The sequence below is a fragment of the Rattus norvegicus genome (assembly GCF_036323735.1).
Source record: "Rattus norvegicus strain BN/NHsdMcwi chromosome Y unlocalized genomic scaffold, GRCr8 chrY_unlocalized_18, whole genome shotgun sequence".
Classification (NCBI taxonomy): domain Eukaryota; kingdom Metazoa; phylum Chordata; class Mammalia; order Rodentia; family Muridae; genus Rattus; species Rattus norvegicus.
In genome coordinates, this window is record NW_026947376.1 from 397,552 (window position 1) to 410,794 (window position 13,243).

Sequence of the window (13,243 nt, forward strand, 5' to 3'; positions counted from 1 at the left end):
ATCTTCTGTCTCCTGAGTTTTTTTATTACAGTCATTCTGACTTTGTGAGGTGGAAACTCAGAGTTGTTTTCATTTACATTTCTATGATGACCATTTCTTTACGTTCTTTTCAGATAATTGATTTCCTTCAGTTGAGAAATCTTTGTTTAGTTCTGGAATATAATTTTAATAGGGATATTTGTCTCTCTGAAGTCTAAATTTTGAGTTCTTTGTATGTATTGGTTATGGCCCTCTATCAGATGGAGGATTGATATAGACCTTTTCCAAATCTGTTCCTTGCGGTTTTGTCCTAAAAGTGTCCTTTGGCAGGCAGTTTTCTACTACAGTGAAGAACTGTCAGTTAGTAAACTAAAACAAGGACTGGCTCCTTACTGACTTCCCTACGTGTTCTGAACAGTAGATGGGGAAACTAAACAACCATGTTATACCCCTACAAGGCATGCCTATCTATAGTCGTGGATCTAGAGAGACCTATCAGAGATTCTGGGCATCTGTCAAAGAAATGTAGGCTGGTGAAGTTTGCAGTTTTCATCCTGGTTTCTGTATCTACAGGCTATGGTGTTGTGAAGACAAGATACCACATGTGCAGCTGTGAATAAGTCTGAGAAGGCTGACTTCTTGGATTTCTGAAGCATTACTAAGTGATCCAGAGGAAATCAGCACGCCCTGCTCAGCAGAGCTCTGGGAATGCTGACACTCTTGCTTTATGTTTATATTAACCTAGGTCAAAAGATCACCTGTCAGGTATGTTCTTGAATATCCTTCAGTGTGCTAGCATTGGACTGAAATGAAATACTCTTCAGGAGATGTGTGGGAAACAACTGAACTCTTCCATTAGAATCAGAGAGATGAGCTGTATTGACCTTCAATTGACTGTGTATGCTTCTGGTCTTTGGCTTTGACTATGCAGATCTATTGTCTCATACATCATTGTTCATGTGGCCAAGTTGCGGGGAAAGTGCGACACACAATTCTTTCCCATTTTCACATCCTCCATTCTAGGGTAATAGATTTTAGAAAAGCCCTTCCCATTTTATATAGTAGACCAACTGACCTAACTTTTCTTCAATACGCTCTTCTCTATTATCTGTATACCGTGTTTGTGTTTGTGTTTGTGTGTGTGTGTGTGTGTTTCAGTTTGTGCGCTTAAATGGTTAGTTTGTATGCAAGTTTAGAGAAGGATTCTATGTAAGAAATCTCTAAACTGTGGATGGGGCAGCATCCAAATGTTCTCCCACATCATGACCTTCTAGAAAGAGTAGCATAATCTGCAAAAAATAATACAGTTGAAAGTAAAACTTGGAGGAAATGCCCTGGGATGGCTACATTATCACTGTTGACTGTGACATTTTTCTCTTGGCTTCTGTGGCCAGACATGAAGGCTCTGAAGCAAAGTTGCATCCTGTTGATCTGTGAATAAGATGAAGGAGGCTATCAACTGGGTCACATGAAGCATATGAAAAGCGTGACAGCAGCAGCTCTCTGCTCCCAGACCCCGTGAGAGAGAGACCCAACCGCCTGGTCAGGTGGGCACTCCTGAGGCTGCAGAGCAGAAGAGACCACCAGCGCTCACCCCTGCCCACATCCCTGGCCCAAGAGGAAACTGTATAAGGCCTCTGGGCTCCCGTGGGGGAGGGCCCAGGAGCGGCAGGACCCCTGCCTGAGACACCCCGGAACCTGAAGGAAACAGACCTGATAAACAGTTCTCTGCACCCAAATCCCGTGGGAGGGAGAGCAAAACCTTCAGAGAGGCAGACAAGCCTGGGAAACCAGAAGAGACTGCTCCCTGCACACACATCTCGGACGCCAGAGGAAAAAGCCAAAGACCATCTGGAACCCTGGTGCACTGAAGCTCCCGGAAGGGGCGGCACATGTCTTCCTGGTTGCTGCCGCTGCAGAGAGCCCATGGGCAGCACCCCACGAGCGAACTTGAGCCTCGGGACCACAGGTAAGACCAAATTTTCTGCTGCAAGAAAGCTGCCTGGTGAACTCAAGACACAAGCCCACAGGAACAGCTGAAGACCTGTAGAGAGGAAAAACTACACACCCAAAAGCAGAACATTCTGTCCCCATAACTGACTGAAAGAGAGGAAAACAGGTCTACAGCACTCCTGACACAGGCTTATAGGACAGTCTAGCCACTGTCGGAAATAGTAGAACAAAGTAACACTAGAGATAATCTGATGGCGTGAGGCAAGCGCAGGAACCCAAGGAACAGAAACCAAGACTACATGGCACCATCGGAGCCCAATTCTCCCATCAAAACAAACATGGAATATCCAAACAAATCAGAAAAGCAAGATCTAGTTTCAAAATCATTTTTGATCATGATGCTGGAGGACTTCAAGAAAGATGTGAAGAACTCCCTTAGAGAACAAGTAGAAGCCTACAGAGAGGAATCGCAAAAATGCCTGAAAGAATTCCAGGAAAACATAAATAAACAAGTAGAAGCCCATAGAGAGGAGACACAAAAATCCCTGAAAGAATTCCAGGAAAACATAAATAAACAAGTAGAAGCCCATAGAGAGGAGACACAAAAATCCCTGAAAGAATTCCAGGAAAACACAATCAAACAGTTGAAGGAATTAAAAATGGAAATAGAAGCCATCAAGAAAGAACACATGGAAACAACCCTGGACATAGAAAACCAAAAGAGGAGACAAGGAGCTGTAGATACAAGCTTCACCAACAGAATACAAGAGATGGAAGAGAGAATCTCAGGAGCAGAAGATTCCATAGAAATCATTGACTCAACTGTCAAAGATAATGTAAAGCGGAAAAAGCTACTTGTCCAAATCATACAGGAAATCCAGGACTCAATGAGAAGATCAAACCTAAGGATAATAGGTATAGAAGAGAGTGAAGACTCCCAGCTCAAAGGACCAGTAAATATCTTCAACAAAATCATAGAAGAAAACTTCCCTAACCTAAAAAAAGAGATACCCATAGACATTCAAGAAGCCTACAGAACTCCAAATAGATTGGACCAGAAAAGAAACACCTCCCGTCACATAATTGTCAAAACACCAAACGCACAAAATAAAGAAAGAATATTAAAAGCAGTAAGGGAAAAAGGTCAAGTAACATATAAAGGGAGACCTATCAGAATCACACCAGACTTCTCGCCAGAAACTATGAAGGCCAGAAGATCCTGGACTGATGTTATACATACCCTAAGAGAACACAAATGCCAGCCCAGGTTACTGTATCCAGCAAAACTCTCAATTAACATTGATGGAGAAACCAAGATATTCCATGACAAAACCAAATTTACACAATATCTTTCTACAAATCCAGCACTACAAAGGATAATAAATGGTAAAGCCCAACATAAGGAGGCAAGCTATACCCTAGAAGAAGCAAGAAACTAATCGTCTTGGCAACAAAACAAAGAGAATGAAAGCACACAAACATAACCTCACATCCAAATATGAATAGAAAGGGAAGCAATAATCACTATTCCTTAACATCTCTCAGTATCAATGGCCTCAACTCCCCAATAAAAAGACATAGATTAACAAACTGGATACGCAATGAGGACACTGCATTCTGCTGCCTACAGGAAACACACCTCAGACACAAAGACAGACACTACCTCAGAGTGAAAGGCTGGAAAACAACTTTCCAAGCAAATGGTCAGAAGTAGCAAGCTGGAGTTGCCATTCTAATATCAAATAAAATCAATTTCCAGCAAAAAGTCATCAAAAAAGATAAGGAAGGACACTTCATATTCATCAAAGGAAAAATCCACCAAGATGAACTCTCAATCCTAAATATCTATGCCCCAAATACAAGGGCACCTACTTATATAAAATAACCCTTATTAAGCTCAAAACACACATTGCACCTCACACAATAATAGTAGGAGATTTCAGCGCTCCACTCTCATCAATGGACAGATCATGGAAACAGAAATTAAACAGTGATGTCGACAGACTAAGAGAAGTCATGAGCCAAATGGACTTAACGGATATTTATAGAACATTCTATCCTAAAGCAAAAGGATATACCTTCTTCTCAGCACCTCATGGTACTTTCTCCAAAATTGACCATATAATTGGTCAAAAAACGGGCCTCAACAGGTACAGAAAGATAGAAATAATCCCATGCGTGCTATCAGACCACCACGGCCTAAAACTGGTCTTCAATAACAATAAGGGAAGAATGCCCACATATACGTGGAAATTGAACAATGCTCTACTCAATGATAACCTGGTCAAGGAAGAAATAAAGAAAGAAATTAAAAACTTTTTAGAATTTAATGAAAATGAAGATACAACATACTCAAACTTATGGGACACAATGAAAGCTGTGCTAAGAGGAAAACTCATAGCGCTGAGTGCCTGCAGAAAGAAACAGGAAAGAGCATATGTCAGCAGCTTGACAGCACACCTAAAAGCTCTAGAACAAAAAGAAGCAAATACACCCAGGAGGAGTAGAAGGCAGGAAATAATCAAACTCAGAGCTGAAATCAACCAAGTAGAAACAAAAAGGACCATAGAAAGAATCAACAGAACCAAAAGTTGGTTCTTTGAGAAAATCAACAAGATAGATAAACCCTTAGCCAGACTAACGAGAGGACACAGAGAGTGTGTCCAAATTAACAAATCAGAAATGAAAAGGGAGACATAACTACAGATTCGGAGGAAATTCAAAAAATCATCAGATCTTACTATAAAAACCTATATTCAACAAAATTTGAAAATCTTCAGGAAATGGACAATTTCCTAGACAGATACCAGGTATCGAAGTTAAATCAGGAACAGATAAACCAGTTAAACAACCCCATAACTCCTAAGGAAATAGAAGCAGTCATTAAAGGTCTCCCAACCAAAAAGAGCCCAGGTCCAGACGGGTTTAGTGCAGAATTCTATCAAACTTTCATAGAAGACCTCATACCAATATTATCCAAACTATTCCACAAAATTGAAACAGATGGAGCCCTACCGAATTCCTTCTATGAAGCCACAATTACTCTTATACCTAAACCACACAAAGACACAACAAAGAAAGAGAACTTCAGACCAATTTCCCTTATGAATATCGACGCAAAAATACTCAATAAAATTCTGGCAAACCGAATTCAAGAGCACATCAAAACAATCATCCACCATGATCAAGTAGGCTTCATCCCAGGCATGCAGGGATGGTTTAATATACAGAAAACCATCAACGTGATCCATTATATAAACAAACTGAAAGAACAGAACCACATGGTCATTTCATTAGATGCTGAGAAAGCATTTGACAAAATTCAACACCCCTTCATGATAAAAGTCCTGGAAAGAATAGGAATTCAAGTCCCATACCTAAACATAGTAAAAGCCATATACCGCAAACCAGTTGCTAACATTAAACTAAATGGAGAGAAACTTGAAGCAATCCCACTAAAATCAGGGACTAGACAAGGCTGCCCACTCTCTCCCTACTTATTCAATATAGTTCTTGAAGTTCTAGCCAGAGCAATCAGGCAACAAAAGGAGATCAAAGGGATACAGATCGGAAAAGAAGAGGTCAAAATATCACTATTTGCAGATGACATGATAGTATATTTAAGTGATCCCAAAAGTTCCACCAGAGAACTACTAAAGCTGATAAACAACTTCAGCAAAGTGGCTGGGTATAAAATTAACTCAAATAAATCAGTTGCCTTCCTCTATACAAAAGAGAAACAAGCCGAGAAAGAAATTAGGGAAACGACACCCTTCATAATAGACCCAAATAATATAAAGTACCTCGGTGTGACTTTAACCAAGCAAGTAAAAGATCTGTACAATAAGAACTTCAAGACACTGAGGAAAGAAATTGAAGAAGACCTCAGAAGATGGAAAGATCTCCCATGCTCATAGATTGGCAGGATTAATATGGTAAAAATGGCCATTTTACCAAAAGCAATCTACATATTCAATGCAATCCCCATCAAAATACCAATCCAATTCTTCAAAGAGTTAGACAGAACAATTTGCAAATTCATCTGGAATAACAAAAAACCCAGGATAGCTAAAGCTATCCTCAACAATAAAAGGTCTTCAGGGGGAATCACTATCCCTGAACTCAAGCAGTATTACAGAGCAATAGTGATAAAAACTGCATGGTATTGGTACAGAGACAGACAGATAGATCAATGGAATAGAATTGAAGACCCAGAAATGAACCCACACACCTATGGTCACTTGATTTTTGACAAAGGAGCCAAAACCATCCAATGGAAAAAAGATAGTATTTTCAGCAAATGGTGCTGGTTAAACTGGAGGGCAATATGTAGAAGAATGCAGATCGATCCATGCTTATCACCCTGTACAAAGCTTAAGTCCAAGTGGATCAAGGACCTCCACATCAAACCAGACACACTCAAACTAATAGAAGAAAAACTAGGGAAGCATCTGGAACACATGGGCACTGGAAAAAATTTCCTGAACAAAACACCAATGGCTTATGCTCTAAGATCAAGAATCGACAAATGGGATCTCATAAAACTGCAAAGCTTCTGTAAGGCAAAGGACACTGTGGTTAGGACAAAACGGCAACCAACAGATTGGGAAAAGATCTTTACCAATCCTACAACAGATAGAGGCCTTATTTCCAAAATATACAAAGAACTCAAGAAGTTAGACCGCAGGGAAACAAATAACCCTATTAAAAAATGGGGTTCAGAGGTAAACAAAGAATTCACAGCTGAGGAATGCCGAATGGCTGAGAAACACCTAAAGAAATGTTCAACATCTTTAGTCATAAGGGAAATGCAAATCAAAACAACCCTGAGATTTCACCTCACACCAGTGCGATTGGCTAAGATCAAAAACTCAGGTGACAGCAGATGCTGACGAGGATGTGGAGAAAGAGGAACACTCCTCCATTGTTGGTGAGATTGCAGACTGGTAAAACCATTCTGGAAATCAGTCTGGAGGTTCCTCAGAAAATTGGACATTGAACTGCCTGAGGATCCAGCTATACCTCTCTTGGGCATATACCCAAAAGACGCCTCAACATATAAAAGAGACACGTGCTCCACTATGTTCATCGCAGCCTTATTTGTAATAGCCAGAAAATGGAAAGAACCCAGATGCCCTTCAAAAGAGGAATGGATACAGAAAATGTGGTACATCTACACAATGGAATATTACTCAGCTATCAAAATCAACGAGTTTATGAAATTCGTAGGCAAATGGTTGGAACTGGAAAATATCATCCTGAGTGAGCTAACCCAATCACAGAAAGACATACATGGTATGCACTCATTGATAAGTGGCTATTAACCCAAATGCTTGAATTACCCTCGATCCCTAGAACAAACGAAACTCAAGACGGATGATCAAAATGTGAATGCTTCACTCCTTCTTTAAATGAGGAAAAAGAATACTCTTGGCAGGGAAGGGAGAGGCAAAGATTAAAACAGAGACTGAAGGAACACCCATTCAGAGCCTGCCCCACATGTGGCCCATACATATACAGCCACCCAATTGGACAAGATGGATGAAGCAAAGAAGTGCAGACCGACAGGAGCCGGATGTAGATCGCTCCTGAGAGACACAGCCAGAATACAGCAAATACAGAGGCGAATGCCAGCAGCAAACCACTGAACTGAGAATAGGTCCCCTATTGAAGGAATCAGAGAAAGAAGTGGAAGAGCTTGAAGGGGCTCGAGACCCCATATGTACAACAATGCCAAGCAACCAGAGCTTCCAGGGACTAAGCCACTACCTAAAGACTATACATGGACTGACCCTGGACTCTGACCCCATAGGTAGCAATGAATATACTAGTAAGAGCACCAGTGGAAGGGGAAGCCCTGGGTCCTGCTAAGACTGAACCTCCAGTGAACTAGTCTATGGGGGGAGGGCGGCAATGGGGGGAGGGTTGGGAGGGGAACACCCATAAGGAAGAGGAGGGGGGAGGTGGTTGTTTGCCCAGAAACCGGGAAAGGGAATAACACTCGAAATATATATAAGAAATACTCAAGTTAATAAAAAAAAGAAAGATTAATCATGATAATATTTATTTGACCTCTTTTGTTACATTAAAAAAGAGACATATTTGAAATATGTTATTTGCTCTCATTGATTTTTGGAGACAAAAGAATTCAGATAGCAGCCAATCTCTGTTCAAAGATTCATATTTCATTCATGATCACATTTGAAACAACTCCAAGTGTTTTCTTGGAAATTTGGATTGAAAAATGTGGGAATTATATTAATTAGGTTCTCATTTCTTTAAGATTTCTTTGCTTTGGAAAGAACGGTATTTGGGAAATATAGGAGAAGAAAGATGTAACACTATTTATTCTAGCAAATTGTAAGGAGAGAGTATTTCATTAGATTGTATGGCATTTGTAGCTTATTTTTTTCAGAGCTGAAGACTGAAACCAGGTCTTGTGCTTGCTAAGCAAGCAGTCTACCACTGAGCTAAATCCCCAACTCCAACTTCTGACGTTTTGTAATTCACATAATATCCTAGTGGAATTAGAACCTTCCTTTTCACATACATAATAGGGATTGTTGGCAGGTGAGTGTGGGGGAATTACATGTCATGTTTCCTCAGACTTCTTAGGTTGAGGTAGGATTAGCTATTACATTTTTGAAGGAGACCCTATGTAGAGCTCACTCTATCCATGTTATTGGTGCCCAGTTCTTGTCTGGGTATCTTTGTGCACTCTGAAGGCTGAATGCTCTCAGAGAGTTTTTCTCGGCTCCAGTCTGGACCTCTGCAGAAGTAGCTGCTTTATTAATCTGAGTAAGCACACATAGTCCTGAAGTGCTGCTTCTCTGGGGTTCAGCCAGTTGCTCCTCTTTTGCTGCCCTGAATAATAGACTTCTCATCCACATTTTAATCTGCTCATACTATAATAAAAATGGTAATTTTGGCTTTTAATTTTCTAGGTAAATCTTTGTTCTATTAACGTTAAAAGATATATGTGGTATTAGCAAAAAAAAAAAAACTCATTTGGATAAATGTTCTCATTTTTGCCTTACTATTGAAAGTAGCTCAAAACATTATCTCTTTTGGAAGTTATTATACTCTTTTGTAATGCCCTCACATGGGAAGGAACTGATTTACAATCTGTCTCAAAAAATTGGCTAAATACCTGTGGATACCAGGAAACTAAAATATAAATATACTCGGATTTTCCTAATTAGTAATTGCCATTTTTCTGCTGTTATTATGCTGATTTTTAAAAAAAAGTATAGTTGTTTTTTACATATAAATCATGTATACATAAATTATGTCTCTATATAATATTAACTATAGCTTTGAAAAAATTTAAACCTTTATCTTCTTCTTCACTGAAGACTTGTAAAAAGTAACAACTGTGTTGACACCTAAATTTTGCTTTGATTCTTTTCTCTTGTCACATTGATTTTCTTAACTGTTCTTATAATAAAAACAGCATTTCAACTGGATAGTGGTGGCACATACCTTTAATTCCCACACTTGGGAGGCAGAGGCACACTGATCTTTGTGAGTTCTAGGCGTGGTCAGGATAATCAAGGCTATACAGAGAAACCCTGTCTCAAAAAATAAAAACAAAAAGAAAAACAAAAAAAAACAAAAAACAAAATAAACTAAACAAAACAACCACAAAAAAAACAGCAATTTAAATATAAGTTATATAGCTTTGTAATACTCCTACAAAATAGTTTAAAGATTGTAAAGTATCTATAATATTTTATTGTTCAGAAGTTGTAAGATTTTTGAGTCTTGAAGGAAGCAAAGTGATTGTTATTTGAGTTTAACTTATACAACAATGTCTGATTAGAGAGAAAGTTGAGACTTGGTAGAATTCTAAATTTTCATTTTAATCTGTACATATGACTTCATATTGATGCTATCAGTGAAAACCAATGAATTTATTACATTGACATATTTTAGCTGGAAAAGAAAAGGCAGAAGAAATGAGCAGACAAATAGACAATAAGGCCTCATTTCTACTATATCGTATTTTGGGAGCAGACAAGACTATATACGAGTCTCTTCAAAGTCTTTTATAGTTCACCATAGTAAGAATACTCATCAGCTGTTTTTGCCACATATAAATGCACCCAAAATTATGTAAATTAAATAATTGTAAATTGTTCTTGCTGGAAACACTTTGGGTCAGCTGGAAATTCACTGGAGTAGGTTGAACTCATCCAGTAGAACTGCTTCTGCCCTGTTTTATTTGTGCTTAGCTCTTACCTTTCAATTGGGAGTGGGGTTGTTTCATGGGTGTTAATTCTAGAGCCCCACCCCATGAAGCAAGCCTTGGGAAGGGAATCTCCACGTGTGGCACTGAGGAAAGCAAGTCCTAAGGCACAAATACTTTTAAAGCATCTTTTCTTGCTGTCTAAGAAATCCCACAGCAGGACCAAAGGAAGCCTGCCCTGCCTAATGCAAAAGCAATCACCAAACCCAGCATCAGTGAGGCAAAGAACACTCTTGCCTTGGGAATGGAGAGCTGAAAGGAACGATATTTCAGCTGCAGCCAGACCTCTACATGGAAAACATTCCAAATTGACTCCTTAATTGGCAAAGGTCTTAACCGTAATTTTGCAGAATAAACACATTAGCAGTGTTTCGATTCACTAGTAGCAGAATAATGGAAGTTAAGATAATATCTGCTGGGTGATGATGTCACTGCCAGTAAAGTTACAGGGTGGTGATCATTTATTCTCAGGCAGTTATTATTTTGAAAAATATGTCTTCTATGCAGGTGTGGTAGTTCATGCCTTTAGTCCCAGCACTTAAGTGGCAGAGGCAGACACATCTCTGAGATGGAGGCCAGCAAGGTCTACAGAGCGAGTTTGACACAGAGAAACCCTGTCTCGAAAAACCAAAATATATATATATCGATCTAGTAAATCCCTTTCCATAACTAGAATAGGAAGAGAACTTGGGGAAAGCTAAGACATGATTATGGCATTCTACAGTAAGAAAATGAAAGCATGTAACAAGTTTACAGTAGATTTAGCAGCTGCAGGACATGAAACATCACATGGTAGCCTGACAAAGGATAATTCCATCACCTGGAGGAGTAGGCCAACCAGCCCTACTTGGGAAATTTAAGGGTAAGAGAGGCCCTATCTCAGGGGGTAAATGAAGATGGATGTCCCTGATCAAAGACCAATAACATTGTCCTCTGGCCCACAGAAGACAGACTGTGCCCATGGCTAGACATTACTGGAAGTATTTACATGTACTAATAGCAGCCCTGGATACGAAAAGCAGAGCTAGGCAGGTCTAAAGGTGGCATTTTATTGAGAAACATTGCAATTGTGGAAAAGTGATTATTCTTCTTCTGTGTTTGCAACTCGACTTACAATAGTAACAAAGAAATGAGGGCTTATAGCCAAGCAGTTAAGGAAAGGAAATTCCTAAAAGGAAACATTGGATTATAGACCCTGTCTAAGCCAACCTGGCAGATTCTTACTGAAGACAGGTGTAAGTGCTCCGATGAATGTTGGGTTTGCACAGTCTAGACTTACTTAGAAAGATGCTTGTTAGGACTAGGTGACATAGACCCCATGTACAAATTACAAGAGCTAGGACTGTGGCCTGGAGAGGTTAAAGAAACTTAGCTAAGCAAATCAAGGAGAAAGTCTTTGAGAGAGACAAACACTTGACTTTCATTTTATAGGGAAGGGAATTAAAGCAGTGGTTAAGATATTTGCCCAAGCCCCCCAGTTAGGAAGTAGAGGAACCAAGGGAATGAATATGCATAAAAGATTGAACTTCAAAATCCACACTACCAAATGGATAACAGTGCTAGAATTCACTTCAAGGACTTGTGATCATTTCTGTTGTACTAATATTCTTTGTAAGCTTGCCAAATGCCCTGAGTACTACCCAATGTCACAGTGTTAAAATCTAGGTAAACAATAGAGAACCAATCAGATAGGGTGTTGTGGTTTCATTCTATGTTACAGAGCTGTGTTTGAGAAAGCACAGAAGTACAGTGAGCAAGAATAATGCAGGTGTGTTTATCAGAAGAGATACCCATTTCCTGCTTCCTTGTCCTAATCACCACATCCACTGAGTGCCAAGCCAGGAACTTGCCAGTCACACTAACAGCCACAGCATTGGTTCAGGCAGTGTGGAGTCAGCTCCAATATGAAAGTAAGTCCTCCCTCTGCAAGGGAATACATTATCTCTCAATAAGGGGAAAATAGAGACATTAATGCTATTTCAAGTTGGAAATGATTTAGCTAGTATGTTTAATTTGCCTAGAATTATGATCTTTGTACATTATTATTTCATTACTAACATATATATAATGGGGGCTCTGTGCTTGCCGTTATGTGCATGTGATATGAGAAGACAATTTTGTGCAGTCTGTGTTCACCTCCATTTTATGTGGGGAGGGAGATACATGCATACATGTGTGTGTGAGTTTGTGTGATATATATATATATATATATATATATATATATATATATATATATATCAAGTTCCAGAAGAATATTTATATCTGGATTTGCAGACAGTTGTAAGCTGCCATGTGAGTCCTAGGAAATAAACCCCGATCCTCTGGAGGAACAGCCAGTGCTCTTAACATCGAGCCATCAGTCTAGCCCCAATAAAATACATTTTAAAGGTAGTATTGGAAAAAATTAGGAAGTTGGCTATTGTGCTAATAAATAAGACATGTCATCTATATACCTCTTAGAATCCAGTGGACAAAAAATGTCCACACATTTCACATACACATGTTGGGGATTTACAACAAAGTCTTGAGCATGCTAAGCATATCCTTATACTCAGCTATGCTGTGGAGTCTTCAGTGATACTCTGAATAGTATGCAGTATATGGTTTTCATTGAAACGTTGAAAGAAAATTTGTTTTGTACAGTAAAATAGTGCTTCTGTTCTATTTAGTGGAAAAGAAAAGAAAAATTTTATCATCACCTAGTATTTTACTGACACATAGCATTTGCATTTGAGTCAGGCAGGCTTCTCAGTGCTTAGTACATATTTTTAATGGCTTTGAAGGATATCCTAGAGCATATATTCTTTAAAGGCAAATTTTTTACCTGTTTACACAAGGGGAATCAACACTTACCAAATAAAGTGAAATATTATCACCTACTCAACATATTTAATCTCTGGTACAGAAAGACTAAAGCAAAGTAAAGTGATACAAAGTGTAGAAACTGCTGGGTGGTTCTTCTTGTCCCTGACACTTATACACACACTATTCTGTTTCCTATATCAAGAACTTCACAGCTGGGTGTGGGTGCATAGCTCAGTAATCCCAGCACTTGAGAGCCTG

General features: G+C 39.2%; 1 long non-coding RNA gene across 1 annotated transcript in view; it reads left to right on the forward strand.

Annotated features, from left to right (window-relative positions):
• LOC120099706 (uncharacterized) overlaps positions 1 to 3,091 on the forward strand; it is a 29,309-nt gene extending 26,218 nt beyond the window's left edge. Inside the window, exon 3 of the long non-coding RNA XR_010062115.1 lies at positions 553 to 3,091. This is a non-coding gene — a long non-coding RNA (uncharacterized LOC120099706). The remainder of the gene's footprint in view (positions 1 to 552) is intronic.
• The last annotated feature ends 10,152 nt before the right edge of the window (positions 3,092 to 13,243 follow it).